This window comes from Gossypium arboreum, chromosome 1 (genome assembly GCF_025698485.1).
Source record: "Gossypium arboreum isolate Shixiya-1 chromosome 1, ASM2569848v2, whole genome shotgun sequence".
Lineage (NCBI taxonomy): Eukaryota > Viridiplantae > Streptophyta > Magnoliopsida > Malvales > Malvaceae > Gossypium > Gossypium arboreum.
Genome location: NC_069070.1, coordinates 17480915 through 17502049, shown reverse-complemented (window position 1 = coordinate 17502049; position 21135 = coordinate 17480915). Strand labels below are relative to the sequence as shown.

The following is a 21135-nucleotide window of genomic DNA, read 5'->3' as shown; positions in this document are numbered from 1 at the left end:
TATGGTATGTTTTGATATGTTAGTGAAGAGTAATAAGAGGAAGTGTTGGTAAATATTGTAGAGAGAAGAAATGAAGATGTTATAAACTTAGTTATCAACATTTTATACTAAAATAGATTTGGATAGTAACAGTAGTCCAACTTTGAAAATATACCAAAAATAGTATAAAGTGAATTAGATGATGAATAAAATATGTAATTGAATCTTAATGAATCTATTTTTATATGAAAGAAACAAAATAGGTAAAAGAGTTGTATTTTATGAGATATTTACGTTTTGGTGAAATAGGGTTAGAGCAATTTCTGGATTCCCTGTTTTGACTTTATAAATTCACCATAAATTGTGTATTAAGAATTAGGACTCAAAATTTATATGTATGGATTCCTTATTTAGTCTTTTTTTAATTGAAACAAATGGAATAGTCATTGGATTTCTGTACAGGAATAAATTTTATTCATAGTGCACAAGGGTTAGAGTAGCCAAACCCTGAAACAGGGGAGACTTTTTCTAATAAACTATACTAATTGGCCTGACCAAAAATTTTAGAAAAAAATTAGTAATTAGATATATGAGTCTAGTTTCAGGGAAAATTTATAGAATTGGATTTTGAGTTTCGTAACTCAAGATATGATTTTTTTAGTGACTGTGACGCAGATGGATAGTTTACTACGAAAACTATTTAAGTGCTAAGATAAGTTTTGTAATGTCTCCTGCTTGACTCCGGCAACGGTCTCGGGTAGGGGGACGTTACAAAACGGATGACACTACACATGTGACTGTCTTATTCTTTCGAGTGGTGGTGCACCTACATGGGATGCCTCACACCATTGTATCGAACAGAGATGTAAAGTTCCTAAGCCACTTTTGGAAAGTATTATGGGGTAAGCTTGGTACTAAATTATTATATTCTACTACATGTCACCCCCAAATCGCTGGACAAACTGAGGTAGTCAATCGAGTCTTAGGTGCTTTACTACGAGCTGTTATGGGTAAAAACCTTAAAAATTAGGAAGAATGTTTGCCATTTGTTGAGTTTGCATATAACCAATCTATTCACTCTACAACTGCCTATTCCCCATTTGAACTTGTTTATGGTTTTAATCTACTAACTGTACTTGATCTTGTACCATTTCCTGTAGAAAGCACTTCTATTTTAGATAGTGAGAAGAAAGCTGAATTGGTGAAACCCATGCATGCGAAAGCAAGACAACGAATCGCCAAAACAAATGAAGCTTTTGCTAACAAAGCTAATAAGAGGCGCAAGAAAATTATCTTTGAGCCTGGTGACTGGGTTTGGGTCCACATGAGAAAAGAGTGATTTCCAACTAAACGCAAAACAAAATTGGACCAACGTGGTGATGAACCTTTTCAAGTACTCAAGCGCATTAATGATAATGCATATCAAATCGACCTTCCCGGTGAGTATAATGTTAGTGCCACTTTTAATGTCATTGACCTTTCTCCTTTTGATATTGCAAATTCGAGGATGAATCATTTTGTGGAAGGGGGAATGATACGAGCTACTCAGGCCAATTCAAAGGCCATAGTAAAGATGTAATAGCCCCATTTTGGGCCTAGTCGAAACAGTGGTTTTGGGACCACAAATTCGACAAGGAAAAATTTATTTTTATTATATTTTTATGGTCTACTATTTCACGGAATGGTTTCGTGAAAATTTCGACGTTTAGGCACTCAATTTAGTCAAAAGGACTAAATTGTAAAAAGTGAAAAAGTTGAGTTCTACATGTTACAGGTGTCCAATTGTTATGAAATTTTAAATTGGAGGTCCTTAAATGGTAATTAGACAATTGGTTAATTTGCTGGACAAAAATGGACATGAAATAGGTGAAATAGAATATTTTTAAGTTAGGGGCATTTTTGGTCATTTAGTAATTAAAATGAATTAAAAACAAAATTAAAAGCCAATTTTTGTCCCTCTTCAACCCATGGCCGAATTTCACAAGGGGAAATCATGGCTAGGGTTTTTCAAGCTTCCAAGCTCGATTGTAAGTCTGTTCTAGCCCTGTTTTTAATATTTTTACATTTTTGAGATCCTGGTAACTTGGTTTAGCTATTTCTACCATTATTTTGAGCTAGGGTTTGGGTTTAAAAATTTACCCATGGATGACATACATGTGTTTTGGTGTTTTATGGAATAATATGAAAGTTTGGAGTGTGATATAAAGAACTTTTACTAAGTGATTTTTGATGAAATTTCATAAAAGGACCTATTTGTAAAAGTTGTAAAATATGTGTAGAAAATGTGATTTAGTGAAAAATGTGGGCTTCTATAAGAGGGAGTATGAATCAGCTAGGCTTGGGTATTAACAAAAATGGATACATTTTATTTTACGAGCCTAAAGGTAAATTTGTAAATATGTGCAACTTTAGGGCAAAAATGTAATTTTTTCATAATATAAATTTTGGACTAATTTGAATAGTATAATAATTTAATAAGTCAAATGTGATATTATAGATCAAGAAAAACGAAGTTCGACTTAGAACAGGGGAAAAATGAGTATTGGACGATTTTGTCCTTTTCGCCATTTTAGGTCTAGGTAAGTTCGTATGTTAATAAACGTTATTGATTTGTGTTAATTATGCAATATTATTATATATTTGATTAGATTGTGAAAATTAAATTAAACGTTCGAATTGAGTAAAAACGTAGGATTGATCACGATCATTGTGTAGTGTAATATGAATTGACAGTAAACGACCATGGTTAGACCATGACAATGTGCTAAGTGAAATAAGTGATTCGCATGTAAGACCATATCTAGGATATGACATTGTGCTAAGTGAAATAAGGCCATGACATCTAAGTGAAATAAGTCTATGGCAATGTGCTAAGTGAAATAAGTCCATGGCATCTAAGTGAAATAAGTCCATGGCATGGTGCTAAGTGAGAAATTTCCGGGTTGAACCTTAGGAATAAAATAGATTTGGACACAAGTGAGTTATATGTGAAGGAAACTTTATGAATATAATTGCTTTGGACACAAGTGTGGTACTAAGTGAAGCTCACTTTGTGAATATAATAGCTTTGGACACAAGTGTGGTACTAAGTGAAAGCCACTTTGTGAATATAAAATAGCTTTGGACACAAGTGTGGTACTATGTAAAGGCCACTTTGTGAATAAAATAGCTTTGGCTACAAAGGTGGTACTATGTGAAGGCCACCATGTATCCATTATTATTCCAATGTGTTCAACAGGAAATGACTAAGTGTAAACGAATATGACTATGCGATGATTAAATGTGAAAGAATTATGAACCAATAATATTATTTGATGTTAAATTGAAATAATGTGTCTTCATTGAGGTTTAAGTCTATCAACTAACATAGCCAAGATGAAAAATGAAAGTATAACTGATTTAAGCGATACAGGTACGTACGAAATCTGTGTGAATGTTGAATGAAAGTTAATACAAAGAAAACATGAGAGAGTAAAATTAGCAATAAAACAGTTTTGAACAGCAGTGGTTGTGTGACTTTGAAAAATCATAAAAAATAGTGGAAATTGAATTAGAGGTTGAATAATATATGAAATTAAATCTTATTGAGTCTATTTTCACATAAAAGAAACGGTGTAAGCAAAAGAATTTCATATTACAGGATGTTTGAATTTTTGTAAGACAGGGTCAGAATGATTTCACCCTATTTTGAATTTGGAAAATCATTAAAAGTTGTATTAAAATAATTATTGGTTAGAGTTTATATTTTTAAAATTCTTATTGAGTCTATTTTCAATAGAAACAAATGGGAACATCATCCAAATCCCATATGATGAGATAATTAATTTTTAGTGAAGAAGGGTTGAAACTGTCAAACAACAAAACATGAGAGACTTTAAAGAATAAACTATACTTATTGGCTAGACCAAAAATTTTAAAATTTTATGGTAAGAAGATATGTGAGTCTAATTTTAGGGAAAAGTAGCAGATCTTAATTTGGAGTTCTGTAGCTCAAGATGTAAATAATTTAGTGACTATGACTCGAGTAGACAGCTTGAGATGAACAAGAGTAAATAGTGGAACTATGTGCAATTATGATTGTATTATCTTGAGAACATATTGTGAGAATTGGTTTATTATTTACATACCAACTTACTAAGCTATATAGCTTACTCCGTTTTTTTTCTGTGTTTATAATGTCCTCAGGTTAACTCGGGTTGGAAGTCACCGGAGAACCTATCACACTATCAAACTAAGAAATTGGGTATTGATGATTCTTATACTTAAGGTCATTGCATGTATAGGGGACTTGGTTATTTTTGTATGTGTCATGATTGTTTTGGCCTAAAATGTTGGCCTATGCTATTTGAAAGTTCATTGTTGTGTAAGGCCATTTGATGTTGGTATATTTGCTATATTATAAGTCCATGATGATGCATTTCAAGGATGTGCATGCTTACATATATGGATGAATGAGTGGTGATATCTATGTGTGACGTAAATTTGTATGCAACGGCAAGTCAGATTAGTGCATGGGCTAGGGACATAGCCATGCAAGCCACATGGCCGTGTCCTAATATCACACAAGAGTGTGCCCTTATTTTTCATGAAAATTTTCAAAGTTTTCTACAGTTCTCGATTTGGTCCTGAACCATTTCCAAAGCATGATTTGGGCTTCGTAAGCCCATATTAGGGACTTTAAGATGAAATATGAAAATTTTTAAATTTGAATGCAAATTCATGACCTGGTTTTATATGATTGCATGTGTTTGTGTCCAGTAATGCCTCATACCCTGTTCCGGTGTCGAGCATGGGTAAGGGGTCTTACATTTAGTGGTATCAAAGCAATGGTTTAGTCGATTCTCGGACTAACCTAGTATGTGTAGGAGTCTAGCTAAACATGCCATATATAAACCGTTATAGTGTGATACCTCCCGACTCTGATGAAATTATTTTGTTGAGATAGAGGTGCTTTCCAACCGAGCTATTTTTGAAAACGCTGCAAATGACATTGGGATATTTGAAAATGTGTTTGTGATAAATTGAAACTGGAAAGGGTATGAATAAAAGTTTTAGGCTTAGTTTTTATTATATATGAGCCCAATATTTTATTTATCAGCTCTTATTATTTTTTATTATTTTATTCCAAATTTTTATAATTATTAAGTATTTTAAGTTATTTAGAATTTTATGTTAACAAGAAAGTTTAGTTTAAAACTACTTCTTGTTTAGATTAAATTAGAGTTCTAGTATACTGATAAATCGTAATTTTTCCTTAGGTATTGCCTTAATTCAATCGCTTTCCAAAAGTAATCCCCCAATTCTACTTTTTGTGAATTTTTAGGTTAGTTAATTAGTTAGTTAAAGCAAAACGACCTTACTCTTAGGCTAGATAATAAAAAGATAGTCATTACTAGTACTTTTAGTTCCTTTGGGTTCGACAATTCTTGCGAAAACTATACTACTGTTCGATAGGTACACTTGCCTACATCGCGATAATAGTTAGTTTCAAGAACAAGTAATTATAAATATATAAAACTTACCTATCACGAAAATCGCGATCAAGTTTCTGGCGCCGTTGCCGGGGAACTAAAATATTAGAAACGCTCAATTTTTATTACTTTAGCCATTTATTTTCCTTACAATTTAATTTAATTTAATTTTTTTATTATTATTTTACTTTTTCTTTCTCTTGGCAGGTTTTTATAGTTTATGACTAGAAGAAACCCGTCAGGACCACTACTCTTTGACGAAGAAATCGATCGCACAGTTTGCAGAAACCAACGAGAAATAAGGCGAAGCTTAAGATACACAGTGAATGAGGAAGAAGGTGATACTCAACCCCTAACTGAAGAGATGGCTAAAAACCAAGACAATCAGCTACCTCCTGTAATTGCGGTTAATCAAAATCCTACTCCACGCACTATGTATGATTATGCTAAACCTTCTTTAACAGGAATTGAATCGAGCATAGTTAGACTTGCTGTAGCTGCAAATACTTTTGAACTAAAACCTAACACTATTCAAATGATACAACAATTTGTTCAGTTTGATGGTTTGTAGGATGAGGATCCCAACGATCACTTAGCAAACTTTTTGGAACTATCGATACATTTAAAATTAATGGTGTTTCAATGATGCCATTTGTCTTTGGTTATTCCCTTTTTCATTGAGGAACAAAGCTAAACAGTGGTTGAACTCGTTACCACAACAGTCAATTACTACTTGGGAGCAAATGACCGAAAAATTTCTATTAAAATATTTTCCGCCGGCTAAAACAGCCAAATTACATAATGATATCTCTTCGTTTGTGTAGATGGACTTAGAAACACTCTACGAGGCATGGGAGAGATACAAGGACCTTTTGAAAAGGTGCCCTCACCATGGGTTACCACTTTGGCTTCAGGTTCAAACATTCCATAATGGCCTGAATCCTTCGACTCGACAACTAGTTGACGCAGCTGCTAGCGGAACCATCAATAATAAAACACCTGAAGATGCTTATGAGTTTATAGAGGAGATGTCACTGAATAACTATCAGTGGCAAGTCATGAGGATTAAACCAACTAAAACAGTAGGCGTTTATAACGTCGATTCGGTTACTATGCTGTCAAAATAGGTAGAACTTCTAAATAAAAAGATTGATGGTTTTCTTAGTTCTTCACAGGTTCACCTAGTAATGCAGTACGAAGCAAGTGGAGGTGGTACAAGCCATTCGGAATACCAACCTTATGGCCACAACATGGATAACGAGCAGTTAAATTACATTGGTAATAATCCTCGACCTCAAAATAATCCATATAGTAATACTTACAATGCAGGTTAGAGGAACCACCTAAATTTCTCGTGGGACGGTCAAGGAAATCAAAGACCACAACATCCTCCGGGTTTTCAACAGCCACCCTATCAACAGGAAAAGAAACCAAACCTTGAAGAGATGCTCACAAAGTTTATCTCGGTGTCAGAAACCCATTTCTAGAACACTGAGACAGCACTTAAAAATCAACAAGCATCGATCCAAGGGCTCGAAACTCAAATAGGCCAGCTGTCTAAACTAATCTCCGAAAGACCACTAGGAAGTTTACCTAGTAACACCAAATCAAAAGAACATGTAAAAGCAGTTACACTAAGGAGTGGAAAATTGCTAGCAGAATCTGAAAAGAAGCTAACACAAGAAGCCGTGATGAGCAAAAGGTGGGAAGAAAAACCCGAAAATAGTGGCAAACCAGTGCCGAAGGAATATGAACCACCAGTTCCATACCCAGCAAAATTGAAAAAAGACTGCATTGATGCACAATTCGGTAAGTTTCTTGAACTTTTTAAGCAATTACATATCAACTTACCTTTTGTTGAATCCATATCGCAAATGCCTACATACGCAAAATTTTTGAAGGAGCTTCTAACAAATAGAAGGAAGTTTGAGGACGTATCTACAGTAGAACTCAACGAGGAGTGCTCAGCCATACTCTAAAACAAACTACCAACCAAACTGAAAGATCCAGGAAGTTTTACTATTCCCTGCTTAATTGGTAAACTGAATGTTGAGAAAGCACTAGCTGATTTAGGCGCTAGCATTAATCTAATGCCATATAAAATGTTCAAACAACTTGGTCTTGGGGAACCTAAACCCACTAGGATGAGTATTCAATTAGTCGATAGATCTGTTAAATATCCTAGGGGTATTATAGAATACGTACTTGTGAAAGTAGATAAATTCATATTTTCGGTTGACTTTGTTGTGCTTGACATGGACAAAGATGTGGAAGTGCCTTTAATTTTAGGGCACCCATTTTTAGCCACTGCTAGGGCTGTAATCGATGTGGGTGACGGTAAATTGGTACTTAGAGTAGGTAACGAGGAGATTATTTTTAAAATTTATGATGCTATAAGGTTTTTTAGGGAACAGGATGATTTATGTTATTTTATTGACTCTATTGATCATACTACTCAAGACTTTTTTCAGGAAATTATACAGAAGGACACGATGGAACTGTATCTAGCTCAAGAAGAGGAGACAGATGACGAACCTAATGAGCATATTTCAAGACAAGTAGAATATGATGGCATTAAGATAAACGATGAACTTAAGTAAAAACCCTCTATTGAAGAGCCTCCCAAACTGGAACTTAAACAATTACCAAACCACTTGGAGTACGCATTCCTTGGAAATAATTCTACATTACCAATTATTACTGCTTCTAACTTGCAACCCAAGGAGAAAGAGGAATTGATCCAAGTATTAAAAGAACATAAAAAGGCCATAGCTTGGAAAATTTCTGACATTAAAGGAATCAGCCCTTCTTTTTGCACCCATAAAATTTTGATAGAAGATGAATACAAGCCGTGTGTGCAAGCTCAAAGACGACTGAACCCCAACGTGAAGGAAGTTGTAAAAGCTGAGGTAATTAAACTTCTAGATGCTGGGATTATTTATCCTATTTTTGACAATTCTTGGGTAAGTTCAGTGCAGGTTGTCCCTAAAAAAGGCGGCATGACGGTTGTGAACAACGAGAAGAATGAATTAATCCCAACAAGGACAGTCACAGGATGGAGAGCTTGCATCGATTACAGGAAACTGAATGATGCCACAAGAAAAGATCATTTTCCCTTGCCATTCATTGATCAAATGTTGGAAAGATTATCCAGACACATGTACTACTGATTTTTAGAGGACTCTCTGGCTACTTCCAAATCCCAATAGCTCTTGAAGATCAAGAAAAGACGAAATTCACATGCCCATATGGTACGTTCGCTTATCATAGAATGCCTTTTGGATTATGTAATGCTCCTGCCACTTTTCAACGCTGTATGATGGCTATCTTTGATGAACTCGTAGAAGATATCATGGAAGTATTTATGGATGATTTCTCGGTATTCGGTAACTCTTTCCATCTCTGCCTTAAAAATTTAAAACGAGTTTTAATAAGATGTGAGGAAATGAACCTTGTGCTTAACTGGGAGAAATGTCACTTCATGGTTCAAGAAAGTATTGTATTAGGGCATAAATTCTAGTAAAGGGATTGAAGTAGACAAATCTAAAATAGAAATAATCAAAAAATTAGCCCCTCCTAGTTCGGTTAAGGCTATTAGAAGCTTTTTAGGACATGCTGGTTTTTATAGAAGATTTATTAAGGATTTTTCTAAAATAACTAAGCCTTTGACTAAATTGCTAGAAAAAGATATACCTTTTAATTTCAATCAGGAGTGTTTAGAAGCATTTAATACTTTAAAGGATAAATTAATTAATGCTCCAATCATAATTGCACCTGATTGGAATTTACCATTTGAATTGATGTGTGATGCGAGTGATTTTGTAGTAGGTGTAGTATTGGGACAATGAAAAGACAAGCATTTTCAACCTATCTATTATGCTAGTAAAACTTTGACAGCTGAACAAGAGAATTATACTACTACGGAAAAGAATTGCTAGCTGTGGTTTTTGCATTTGATAAATTTCGATCATATCTCATATTGTCTAAAGTTGTTGTTTACACTAACCATTCCGCCCTTCGCTACCTTTTAACTAAAACTGATGCAAAACCTCGACTCATTCGATGGATTCTCCTATTGCAGGAATTTGACTTAGAAATTCAGGATAAGAAAGGAGCTGAAAATCTCACAACTGATCATCTGTCCAAGCTTGAGAACTCTAATACCAAAGAACTAGATGAAGTTGAAATAAATGATTCATTTCCTGAAGAACAAATTTTCGCTATATCTGACTCCGAGGTACCGTGGTTTACAGACATCACAAATTTTTTAGCCGCTAACATTATCCCAAAAGGGTTAACACACCAACAAAAGAAGTGATTCTTTAATGATGTGAAAAACTACTTTTGGGATGACCCCTTTCTTTTCCACAGATGTGCAGATCAAGTCATTAGAAGATGCGTTACAAGATCAGAAACATCAAAAATACTAGAACATTGTCACTCAGGGCCAACTGGAAGACACTGGAACTAAGACTGGACATAAAATACTTGAATCAGGTTTTTATTGGCCCTCGTTATTCAAAGACGTTAATAGGTACGTTACTTCATGTGACAAATGCCAACGGACAGGTAGCATATCTAAATGTGATGAAATGCCTCAAAACTATAATTTGGGGTATCGATTTCATGGGCCCATTCCCCAGTTCATTTGGGAATAAATACATCTTAGTAGCAGTTGATTATATGTCCAAATGGGTGGAAGCCCAAGCTCTACCTACTAATAATGCTAGAGTGGTAGTACATTTCCTGAAGAAACTCTTCTCAAGATTTGGAACACCTAGAGCAATTATCAGTGACAGGGGCACTCATTTTTGTAATACCTAATTTGAAAAAACTCTTAAGAAATACAGAGTTCATCATAGAACAGCCACCCCATATCATCCTCAAACTAATGGACAAGTTGAAGTGGCAAACCGAGAGATCAAACGGATCCTTGAAAAAGTAGTAGAATCAAACAAAAAAGATTGGACAATAAAAGTAGATGATACCTTATGGGCTTACAGAATTGCTTTTAAGACCCCCATAGGGACATCACCTTACAGACTTGTTTATGGAAAAAGTTGTCATCTACCATTTGAACTAGAGCATACAGCTTTTTGGGCTATTAAAATTTTAAACCTTCATCCCGAACTTGCAGAAAAAATAGGTTAATGCAGCTGAACGAACTTGATGAGTGGCGAGCCAATGCATACGAAAACTCACGCCTATACAAGGAAGCAACAAAACGGTGCCATGACACTCGTTTGAAGCAACACAAACAATTTGAAGTTAGAGATCTTGTCCTACTATACAACTCAAGACTCAAATTGTTTCCTGGGAAACTTAAATCACGATGGTCAGGACCTTTTGTAATTCAATCTATTCTTCCATATGGCACAATAGAGGTAAGTCACCCATCACACGGTACTTTCAAAGTAAATGGACATCGTCTCAAGCTTTATAATGGTGAGAATTTTAAAGATGATGGAAAGGAGCTACGACTCCACAAACCGTCTTGAATAAACCAACAAGGTAATAGTCGAGCTTAGACTATAAACAAGCATTTCTCGGGAGGCAACCTGAGTACTAACGATTTTAAATTATTTAAATTTCAATTTTTAAACATCTAGATCACTGATAGAGTCTTTGAGCACAGGTTCCCAACTCCATACGGCCTATCACACGACAGTGCCTCATCCAGTGTGACAACCACATACGGAAACACGGTCGTGCGATACAGCCGTGTGAAAATAGGGTAAAAGTTATCTTTCCCAACACGGGATACGATAAGTGGCCATGGGCGTGCGACCTGGCCATGGTCAAATATTCCAAATGAACACGGGCATACGATACGCCCGTGTCTAGCACCCATGGACAACACTGTCAAAATAACACAGGCGTGCCTAGAGCTACACGACCGTGGGAGAAGTGAACCACATCACACACGGTCGTGTAACATGATCATGTAGCCATACGGCCTAGACACACGAGCGTGCCCTAAGGCCATGTGACAACATCTCACTTCACAACAAACACGGGTGAAACACGATCCACACGGGCGTGTGAACCAGCCGTGCCATTTGAAAAATTGCATTACCTATCTTAATTTATTTTTCTTTTATTTATTTTTGAAGATTCTTTTGTTTTTAAACATGACTTATCTTTATGATTACTATCAAATTAGTTCCCCAATTCTCTTTTGTCCTTCGGAATCATGGTTGTCCTCCAGCTTTATTTCCAACAACTCGCCCTCGCTAATCTAGAAATTTCATCCATTTTTAACTCAGGAAGTTTCACTTTTCTCCTTATCTTATGAACTTATACTTACATTTGTCTCTATATCTATCTTTGTACATTGAGGGCAATGTACATCTTAAGTGTGGGGGGGGTATTCATTTCCCTGTTAGAAAAACCCCTGAATGACTGCCTTGTTCTCTTGAAAAGCTCTCATATCATATTTAGGATAAATTTTGATTGATTTATGATTTTGATTGATATATCCTGAATTAAAACATAGGCATTTATGCATTGACTGTTTAAACTTTAAGACATTAGGGAATCAAGTATGATAAATTAACTTTTAAGAATTTAAAATTTTAGGTTGTTTTCCCAAAGTTTAGATATTACTTTGAGTTGGAATTCACAAGTTTTAAACATCAAAAAACCATAATTTTTGTAAGATTTTTTGAGCCTTTTGAGCATTTATTAATTCTTTCATGCTCACTTTTATTATTGCTTTGAGTGCTTCAGTATTGAACTGTTATTCTACAACTTGCTTGATTATGCATGTCAAGACCACACCATTTGATTTGATATGTCAAAATGATTAAGGCACTTAGGATTAACCTACTCATTCCATGAAAAGCCTACCTCCACGATTAACCCCTAGTAAACCCCATTGAGCCTAACAAGCCATTTCTTGTATTACCTTTAATATTAACCCTTAACCCATTATTATTGAAATCCCCTAAATTAATTTGATCCCTATTTTTGTCGAGATTTGAATTGAAATAGTTGCTCAACTACGTCTTGTTCTTAATAGTTAGTTTATGTTATTTAACTTGTTCTTAAAAAAAAAACAAAAAAAACTGTGTATACACATTAGTAGTAATCTTTTATTTTTGAGCTTAAGTATTTAAATTCCATATTCTAAGAAGAAGCTCTGTTGTACGCAAGTGATGATTGAATCTTTTTCTATTTAAGTGATTTTTCAGTTCAATCTCAATTCTAATCGTTTCTTTCAGCTTGTGACCACACCCCTAACCAAAGCCACGTTACAACCCTATAAAGACCTTTTAATTGATGTATCATCTCAATTTATAGTGGTGGAGATTTGATTTTCATGCAAGCCTATGGTAATGACTTTTCATTATTGACTATTGAGTGCTTTATTTATTGTCCTTAAACACCTCGAGTGATTTGAGTGAATCTTTAGTGAGGATGTGAAACTCTATGACATTTTGAATCCAAGGTAATTATTTAGACGATGGGAGACACCTACATTTTCATGATAAAGTGCTCAACTTGGAATGATTGAAACTTTGATGTTCTTGTAGTTGAATTCTCAATGATGATTACTTATGGATTATTTTGAGATATTATCGATAAAAATTGTAAGTTGAGAAGAATTTATTTTGATTATGAGTTGAGAATTTTGCTTGAGGACAAGCAAATGCTTAAGTGTGGGGGTATTTGATAAATCGTAATTTATACATATTTTTACCCCATGCTTAACGCATTTTATGGATGATTTTTTCCTTAGAATTGGTGAATTTGATGCTCGTAATGCTTTAATTTCATGTTTTATACTTAGGCAAGCATAGGAGAGTGAAAGGATTGAGAAACAGGCCAAAAACGGAGAAAATGGGCCAAAGTACGAAATCAACATGGCCTGGACCCCCTCACATGAGCAGACCATACGGCCGTGTCGATCTAGCAGAATTGAAGCACAACTCACACGAGCGTGTCCCTGTCAAGCCCAAGTTTAGTCCAATTCGGAAAAGGTCAATTTTGAGGGTTTTTAGGCATTCCAAATCCTATAAATACACCCTAGAAGAGGAAAGTAAGGGGGCACACAAGGAGCAAGGAAGGAATTACTCGAAGGAAGCTGATTGATCCATCTCAGAAGTCGGATTCATCATCAAGACTGAAGATATCCCTTCAATTTCCCTTCAGGAGTTTTGGGTTTTCTTTATGTTTTGTACTCATTATTCTTCTGAGGTGTTTTCCTTTTCAATTATGAACTAAATCCCCTAAATACCTAAGGGGGATGAAACCTAAGACGAATCTTATTATTAATTTCTGAATTTTATGATAAATATTTAACTTGTTCTTAATTATGTGTTCTTAATTCTTGTTTTGATATCCCAAGATACTGATTCAAGATAAGCTCTTATTCTGGGAGGAACAGACCCTGTCTAAGAGTACATTTGTCATAATTAAGCGAAGTTGATTGCGCGCCTAGAGATAGGGTGACAAGATTTTGCCGGATTAGGGTGAAACCTAATAAGGGGATCCATAGATCGAGTTAATGCAACCCTAGGGTGTTAATTAGAGAAAAGTCTCAATTATTCAATCTAGGGATTAGACTTTATTAGTCTTGAATAGGTATAATAACATAACTTAGGGATCTCTACGAAACAACTTAAATGAATAAATCGTCCAATTAAGAGTCAGAATAATAAGTGAAGTCTAGGTGGATTTTTCCTTATGTATTGTCTTAATTCAATCGTTTTCCAAAAGTAATCCCCCAATTCTACTTTCTGTGAATTCTTAGATTAGTTAATTAGTTAGTTAAAACAAAACGACCTTATTCTTAGGCTAGATAATAAAAAGATAGTCATTACTAGTACTTTTAGTTCCTTTGGGTTCGACAATCCGGTCTTACTAAAACTATACTACTGTTCGATAGGTACACTTGCCTACATCGCGATAATAGTTAGTTTCAAGAACGAGTAATTATAAATATTTAAAACTTACTTGTCACGAAAATCGCGATTATATACTTAGGAGTTTTATTTAAATTTTTTTAGCTAGCCTATATGTAGGCCTTTGCATTGTACACAATACATTCAATTCATTATTATTCTATTTCTCTTTTGAGTTAATAAATTCTCTCATAAATTCTCTCTGGGTTTTTCTTTTCAAGAATTTCTCTTGAGTTTCTTTTAGAAGAATTTTAAAAATCTTGTTAGATTGTGGGGATCATTTTCAAAATTTTTCTTCCCAAGGTTTCTATCTTTGAGGGAAAATTAGAGCCGCCTGAAGGGGTTGTGGATTCTTCGTGTTTTCAACGCTTCTTAGGACTTCTACACGCCACGTTCTATCTTTCCATTTATCTTCTTTATTCGCTTCCTTACTCTTTGATTTATTATTTTATTTTATTTATTTATTTTAATTGTTCTATCTGACTTGGAATCAATTTTTTTTCAGGTTGTGTCAAAATCCAAGTTTCTTTCCGAACGTCTAAAGCCCTAAGTCAAATCCGCGACTTGGACAAACTTTACGATCCTCTTTCTCATTCATCCTTCTCATCCTTTATCACAAGGCATGTCCTAAAGATAGTTTTCCTCTACCTTTGATTGACCGTTTAGTTGATGCTTCTGCTGGCCACAGGTTCATGATCTTAATGGACACTTTCTCGGACTATGGATTAGGGTGACCAGGAAAAACTGGCTTTCGTCACCGAAGAGGGGCTTTTCTGCTATCGAGTTATGCCTTTTGGCCTTAAGAATGTGAGAGAAACCTATTAAATATTAGTGAATAGAATATTCAGGAACCAGATTAGTTGCGAGATTAAAGTCTATGTGTATGATATGTAGGTGAAATGCGAGTCAATTTGGGAGCTAGTACAAAGCTTATCCAAGAAATTTGTAGTTATAAGGGTTTATGACATGAAGCTGAATCTTGAGAAGTATGCCTTTGGTATGCGAGCTGACAGGTTTTAGCCTTCATGATCTCAGAGAGGGGGATATAAGTAAACAAGGAAAAGATCCAGGTGGTCATGGAAATTTCTCCCCCGCAAACTATAAAGGACATACAACGCCTCAAAAGCAGAGTGGTGGCACTCAACAGATTCATTTCCAAGATGACAAACAAATGCCTCCATTTCTTTAAATCTTTGAGAACCTCTTTCTCGTGGACTGAAGAATGCCAGATAGCTTTTGAAGAATTGAAGTTGTATCTTACCTCCCTTCCGCTTTAGATATCACCTCCAGTAGGAGAAACCTTTTATCTATACTTGGCTACCTCTGAGGAGACAGTTGCAGTAGTGTTAATTAGATCAGAGGGTGTTCATTAATTTTTGGTGTATTACATCAGTAAAGTACTCTAGAACGACGAACTAAGGTACCCAAAAAATAGAAAAGTGTATTTTTGCTTTGATAGTTGCAGCTCGCAAATTACGGCCATACTTCAAAGTTCACTCAATCGTTGTCATGACCAATCAACCCATGAAAGAGGTGTTGTACAAAGTAGATACTTCAGAAAGGGTAACAAAGTGGGGTATCGAGCTAGCTGAATTTGGATTAGCCTTTGCTCTGCTAACAACGATAAAAGGGCAAGTGCTAGTTGATTTCATGGTGGAGTGTTCTTTTGAGAAAGCTGTTGACACAATAGGTAATGTAGTTTTCAATTCAAAATGTTGGATAATGAAGATCCTATGAAAATTTTATGTTATAGTAACATCATTGAAAGCTAACAGTTCAATCTATTTTATTTTATGATGAGGCATGATAAGTTCAGTAGTTTATACTAAGATTTCTTTTTAACTTGTACGCCATTTAGTAGTTAACCCACCTCCAGAAAATGTACATGCAACTGATAATTCAAAAAGTTGGCCAGTTTATGTCGATAGCTCTGCAGCCAAAGCAGGAGTAGGTGCACTCCTAATAGACCCTAGTGGCAGTGGATAACAATATGGATTGTCATTTGAGTTTCAAAACGTCCAACAACACTGCTGAGTATGAAATTTTGGTAACAGGATTGTAGTTAGCAAGCCAATTAGGAGCAAAAGACCTAATTGTACACACAGATTCATAACTAATGGCAAAACAAATGAATGATGAATACGATGTAAAGGAGGCAGTGCTAAAAAAAAAACATACAATCGCAACCCATTTGCTCACATAAAGTCCAGATCAAACAACTCCCGAGAAGTGACAATACGTGTGCTGATGCTTTGTCCAAGTTAGTATCCTCTGTTGCCATTGAACAAAGAGGGAAAATCTTACTCAAGCATAGAGAGACCTCGAGCTATGACATATCACAATAACTATGCATGGATCAGGAGGAAACTGGATGATTCCAATAGTTCACACTTTCGAGGGTGAACAAGATAACCAAGACAAGAAGGAGGTCACGAAGCTACAATGCAAAGCTGCAATATATGTCATTATCACAAATTACAAGTTCCTGTATAACTAATGCATGAGTTTAATATTTGAATGTTGCAAACTCATTTAATTGCATAATGAATTAAAACAACATATTTTGTCCTATGTTTGATAGATACACCCTTTTGGAGGGTGTACTATATAGAAAGGGGTTTTCACATCTATTGTTGCGATGTTTATCACCACATAAGGCTGAATACATAATGCGAGAAATTTACGAGGGAATCTACGGTGATCACTTAGGGGTAGACTGCTTGCATAGAAAAGATTTAAGCAGGGATATTATTGGCCAACGATCCAAAAAGGCACGCATGAATTAGTTCGTACATACGATCCCTGCCAAGGATATGTCAGAGTGCAAAGATAACCAGTAGAATCTCTTTAAATCATGTCAAGCCCTTGGCCATTTGCAACTTGGGGAATCAATATACTTGGCCCATTTCCTCTAGCTATGACATAAAAGAAATTTATAGTGGTCACGGTGGACTACTTTACTAAATGGATTGAGGCTAAAGCTCTGATAACCATCACTGAAAGGAAAATGGAGTCTTTTTATAAAAGTCTGTTGTGTGTAGGTTTGATTTACTGCGTTTGATTATCACGGACAATGACACGTAGTTTCAAGGGAAGTTTAAAATCTTTTGTGCTAACCTACATATCACTCTAGCTCAAAACTCTGTTAAAACACCATAGAAAAATGGGCAAGTAGAGGCTATGAATAAGAAGACCTTAACAGCCTTAAAGAAGAAAGTGAGGGAAGCCAAGGGTGCATGGTTAGAAGAGCTGTCTGGAATTTTGTGGGCTCTACGAACTACACTCTAAACCTCAACGGAAGAAACAATTTTCTCTCTTGTTTATGGTGCAGAAGTTGTAACCCTTGTAGAAATTGGTATGAGTTTTGCATAGAACCCAAAAATTTAATGAGGAAGCTAATCAAGAGACTATCAGACTCAACCTTGATCTGATTGATGATCTCAAGGAAGCAGCTAAAGTTAGAAACGTAGCACGCGCTCAATGAGTGGGTCGCTACTACAACACCAAGGTTAAAAGCAAACAATTCCGAGTGGGTGACATTGTCTTAAAAAATACTGAAGCTAGTTTGCCAGCATTGCAGTAGGGAAAAATGGCTCTAAACTGGGAGGGGCCATAAAAATTTGTAGAAAAAATTGGTTATGGAGTGCACAAGTTACCAAGGATGGAGGGCACAGTTGTACTGTGAATATGGAATGTCAGACGTCTCAAAAAAATATTATGTATAAATCTTTACTCCTCGAATAGAATGTGTTTTCTTTAAGACACTTGTATTTATTGAAACTCCAAACAGTTAGTGAGAGTTAAAAGCTCCCAACTGTCATTTTAAGGCTCACAAGTTCATTACCATAGCCCCCAAAAAATTAGCGAGAGTTAAAAGCTTCTAGGTATCATTTTAAGGTTTGTGCAAGTGTACATAGTCGTTATCAAGTAATAAGTAAGTATTGAGTTATCGTCTCCACAGGGATTGTATTTGTGTTAAATAACTTAATTGTAAAATTATATTAACAACTTGGTAAATAAAAACACAATATGATTGAGAAGTGATAATTAAAATTAAATATATTAAACTAAATGCAATGATCCCCAATACAAATTATCCTAAATATGCAAAATATATGAATGAAATAGATTTTAGCAAAACTAAACACAATTTGCGACAATTATAACATAAATAAACTAGGACAATTACTTTAATTAAACTCAATTTATTATCAACATGCTTAATAACATTTAGGAAAACATTCCATGGCAACTCGATCTTTCATGAGTTTGGAAATCACATTAGGTCCTTTTGGAATCCTTTACTTAGTAAATATGCATTTTACTGATTCTTATTTATTAAAGGTTTCTTACATTCGTGAGAGGTAACAGGGACGTGTTAGGTTTGAAACAGTTTAATCACATAAAGCTAACAACTATGTAGATATCAGCGCTTGATTAGAGTTGTTATGCAACCTACAATTTAATCGGGTTAGGATCTAACTTGAGCATGCACATTTCAATTATACGTCCATTATCCATCGTCTGGTTAGGATCGCTCAACTAATTTAGGTGCATTTCAATCACGTATGAATGAAATACAGACTTGATTTTAATTGAAAACATGATAGATTGAGGCACAAACATTATAAGCATGAATCAAATAAATATTATTTAATCAAAGCAATCATCCTAGCTTAAATAAAATTAAGCTAATATTGTTCTAACAAGAACAAAGAACACATAGCAAACATTTTCATATTAAATCAAAGAAAAGAAAGATTAAACCCAAATCAAAGTGGCTGTCACCCAAGACTCTGACTGATGAGGCTCTTTCGCTCATTCGCTTTGCTCCTTTGCTGATGGCTCTCCAAGGTGGCTGACCAAGAGCTCTTTAAGAGGCTAAATTGCTAAAATCTCTATGAAGAGATGATGCTAGGCATGGGGAATGGAAAATTCTAAAGAGAATTGTGAGAAAAGAAAGAATGATGAGGGATGAGGGATGATTAGGAATGGTGAAATGAAGTCTTATTTATAGGTGAAGAGATGAGAGTAGTTTACTAAAAATAGAGAGGTTTAGTCTCTTTAAGCTTCTTCAATGAGTGGTCAGCCATGATTAGTGGATTTTGAGTTGAATTGTTCTTGATTTTTAAGTAATTTAAATGTCATAACAACTTAGGACTAAGACTCAGTCAAATGTAAATCTTCGGGCAAATCTCTAATTTCTTCAACATTGCAAGGACCTTTTGTAATTAAACTAAAAAGTGGTTTATGTGGACAGCCATGTGAAGCCGAAATTGAGTTGACTTGGTCTTCAATTTGGAAGGTTTTTGTAATCTAACAAAGCTATCAGACCTGTCCAAAATAAATCAATAAATTAAAGGACCAAAGAATAAAATAATTAATTAATTAAGACCCAAATTATTAATGAAATATTTTAAAATGAATTATTAAATATAATTTTTATTTTATTATTTAATTTAATCATGCATGACCCATTTTATGTCTTAAAAATATAATATGTTCAAATAAATATAAAATAAGCCATTTTGTGCAATAAAACTATATAATAAAACATAAAATCACATTTTAATAATTTCTATGTTCTAATTTCATATTTTCACATATTTCATTAATTTATTAAACAATTACTTAGTTTTAACAATGAATTTAAGTAAAAGGTAATAAATTGGATAGGAAAAATTCTATATATTTTTCATTTTACATCTAGTCGTATGGTAAATATGATAAGTTCTCAGACACTATAATGTCACAACAATAATTGATAAAAACAAAATTCTTCAAAAATCAATCTTCATTTCATTCAAAAAAAGGGATATACAAAGTTACAAAGAGGCTAAACTTAAGTCAAAACCATCACATTCCCTATTTTCTTTCCCTTTTTCTTTAGCAACTTCAGAGTTCTCAGCAACAGGCTTAGCCGTAGTGTTATCAATATCCCCAGCGAGTGTGGTGGTTGTCTCAATAGGACCTTCTTTGAGGTAGAAGTCTTATGAACTCCTCCATTTTTCTAAAAACACATCCAACGCAGCACTCGAGCGAAAGCACACATCAAATCCCAATTTATCCATATCCACATCATAGAGGGCACCAAAGTCAACTTTTCGAGCATTAAAAGGCCCACATGCGACCTGAGTGTGAAACAATATATTCATCTTCAACCGAGAACTGGAGTTACACACGTTCTGACTTGTCTCTTTCTTAAATTTATCTAGGGCCTCAGATTGTTTTTCATTCATCCTCGCCATTTTAGAGCGGCACTCCTTAATGATCCTATCCAGTACAGCTACATGCTCCGCAGTAACCCTATCAAATTCAGCTTGCCTGACCTCTTTACCCTCCCTCTTAGCGGCCACCTCGCATGATAGCTTATCAACTTTATCCTCAATAGCCCCCAAGAGCTCTAAAAGGTCCTCATTCTGCTTATTGATGATTTCATTTTCCTCACGATCTCTCTCTAGTTCTGCCTTAGTTTCTGTAAGCTCACTTTGGCAAGCTTCATTAAGATCCAACCCAATTGTAACACCCTTAACCCGTCTCTGTTGTCGGATTAGGGTTACAGAACATTGCCAAACAATCGAAACAACAATTAAATCATAGAATTTAATAAATTAATCTTATTAAAATCATATTGAACATATACATTTGGTCCTTAAATCGAGCCTATAAGGCCCTAAAAATAGCTTAGAAGCAATTTGAGACTAAATAAAAACAAATCAAAATAAATGGGAAAAAGTTGGAAAAATTGGAAAATAGGGGTCACACGGCTGTGTGACATA

The 21135-nt window shown here is 34.9% G+C and overlaps 1 non-coding gene across 1 annotated transcript; it reads right to left on the bottom strand.

Moving 5' to 3' along the window:
• Window positions 1-6242: 6242 nt before the first annotated feature.
• LOC128282541 (small nucleolar RNA R71) lies at window positions 6243-6348 on the bottom strand. Its single transcript, XR_008272845.1, has one exon. It is a non-coding gene; the product is annotated as a small nucleolar RNA R71 (small nucleolar RNA).
• Window positions 6349-21135: the final 14787 nt, after the last annotated feature.